Raw genomic sequence first — 2,863 nt, 5'->3', positions numbered from 1 at the left:
ATGGAAAAATATCCTCGGGTGAGGATAAAAAAACAACAACAATGAATTTGTACAGAAATGACATGACAAAGGAAAATGGTTTTAGGTTCCAATGGGGGAGAAACTGGGAAGGTAAACAAGTGGGGGGGAGGGGGACTATTGGAGCAAGGTTTGCAGATTCCTCTGGTGCCTTCTCTGGGCTGAATCTAGAGCAGTCTCCAGTAAAGGAAATATACATCCTACCTTTAGACAGGAAGGCGGATAGAGAGAGCTCTGCCTGCTTTTGCTGCTTCTGAATTGCTTTCAGCTCAAAAAAATTCTTATGTCAAAGTCGGCATACTTTGGGGTGGTATATTCTGGTTTCCTTCACCAGTGAGATTGTTTTCTAGGGCTTTAACATTTCAAACCATATAAACTTTACTATTCCGAGGCGAGGGTGTTAATAAGGTCTACGGTATGGAAAGCTTTTAGAAGCAGCAGCTCTGTGCTTCTCAGGGCTGTTTGATACCATATATACGTATATATAGTTAAAGTGATCTGTTTTATTTTTTTAATATATTTTTATTGGTGAGAGAGAAAGAGAGAGAGAGAGACAGAGAGAGACAGCATTAGCTACCTCCCACTCGCCCTCTACTGGGGATGGAGCAGAAACCTGGACATGTGCCCTGACCAGGAATCTAATCAGGGACCTCTGGGTGCATGGGATGACGCTCAGCCACACTGGCCAGAGCTATCTACCTGTTTTAAATACATTCATGTATACATACTTATTTTAAACAACAAAATACCTATTGCCATTATAGTCACACAATTCTTGTAATTGTGTGACAAGTGATGAGTTAATTCGATTACCTAAGGGAATTACATAGGCAACAGAAAGATATGATGAATGGGTGAATTCCATTTGATGTCATAATTACCCTGCCTCAGGGAGGGTTTTTAAGATCAGGTGAATCTAGTAGAGCAGGAAAAGAGAAATGCAAGGGGGAGAAAGGCCAGGGAAGAGTGGTTTTCAGAACACACAAACCACCGGCTAGTGTGGCTAAATAGTTGAGCATTGACCCATGAACCCAGGTTCAATCCCCGGTTAGGGCACATGCCCAGGTGGCAGCTCAATCTTTGGTGGGGGGCAGGCAGGAGACAGCTGATCCATGCCTCCCTTATGGAGGTTTCTATCTCTCTATCCCTCTCCCTTTCCCTCTTCCTAAAAAAAAAAAAATCAATAAAGACATATTTTAAAATAATAAGAAAAAAGAACACACAAGCCTAGGTAGAGATGTACAATGAATCACCATGGATGACAGCTTTTGTGGTTTCTATGTTTATTTTTCAATGACAATTGACAATTGACATTCAACATTATTTTATATTAGTTGCAGGTGTACAGTATAGTGGTTAGACACTTAATTTACAAAGTGACCCCCTCCGGTTATTCTAATAGTCACCTGCCACCACACATAGTTATGAGCTCTTGTGATATTTTTTCTTTTTGTTGATCCTTTTCTAGCTTTTGTGATTTTTAAAAAGCCTTAATTTGAACCTTCTGGTTTATTCAATATGGTGCTCACTCCCCCCACCCCAGTCACAATGATCTCCTGAAATATGAGTCTGTTCATGTTCCTACACTCTTCTCACTACCAAAAACCAAACCAAATCAAAAACAAAAAAATAGCCCAACTGGTGTGGCTCAGTGGTTGAGTGTCAACCTATGAACCGGGAGGTCACGGTTCAATTCCCAGTCAGGGCACGTGCCCAGGTTGAGAGCTCGATCCCTGTGGTTGCAGGAGGCAGCCAATCAATGATTCTCTCTCATCATTGATGTTTCTATCTCTTTCTCCCTCTCCTTTCCTCTCTGAAATGAATAAAATATACATATATTTTTTAAAAAGCACAAAAAACACCACACACCAAAGACTCTTAGCAGGGCTCTGGAGACATGGTCTCTTTGTCCACCTCTCCATTCCCTGCCTACACTTATTTGAGTGCTTTCCTTTAGTTCCAGAAAAACAAGCAACTTCACACTCTACATTTTCTCCTGTTTCTTTGGCCTGGAATGCTAGTCTCACCTTTCTTTGCCTGGAGAACAATCATTTACTTTCAAAAACTCTAATATCTGTCAGGAAACCTTCCCCGGTTCTTCATCGGAGCACTGGCCCTGCCTCTCATCTCTCTGCATATTTATATTTTTTAAAACCATCTCCAAGCTATTTAATATTCCATACAATTTTGTTTTATTTTGAATGTCTGTTCTCTTAAACCTCCTAGCAGGGTGGGGCACCCAAGAAATGTTTATGCAGCTGAAATGAACCCATGTTTGGTCCCCAATGACCCAATGATCCAATGATCCAATGACCTCCATCCACCCTGAGCTCAGAATCCCTAAACTATACTTCAAACTCTCCGTGCTTGTAAGTGCCTGCAGGTCACAAATCCCGATCGCAGGGTTTGACATGTATGAAGTCTCCATTACTCATCTTACTTAGCTCATGGCTCCAAGCTGGTACTAACCGTGATCCGTGAGAGGAGAAAGGGAAATGTAATTTTTAGGAAACCAATAGTCCAAGCCCGCGCACGTTTAAAACAGAACCACAGGAGGCACACGAGGCCGTCCATCCCGACGGCCCGGACCCCTACCTGCCCCACACTCTCCAGGTTTTCATGGGGACACCATGGGGGGGGGGGCGTGTCACCGCGGTGGCTCCCCTCTCCCCAGCGGCGCGGGCGAGGCACCTGGGAGGGGAAGCCGGGGTATTCCAGGCCTGGTACCCCGGAAACCCCGAGGGAAGGAGGGGGCGGGAGGAGCTCAGTTTCTCCGAAGTTGTGCAACCGCGGGGCAGAGAGCCGGACATTTCCGCCCGCGTCCCCCGCGCAGACCCGCCCGCCT

Source organism: Myotis brandtii, unplaced genomic scaffold, assembly GCF_000412655.1.
Source record: "Myotis brandtii unplaced genomic scaffold, ASM41265v1 scaffold65, whole genome shotgun sequence".
Classification (NCBI taxonomy): domain Eukaryota; kingdom Metazoa; phylum Chordata; class Mammalia; order Chiroptera; family Vespertilionidae; genus Myotis; species Myotis brandtii.
This window is presented reverse-complemented; position numbering follows the sequence as displayed.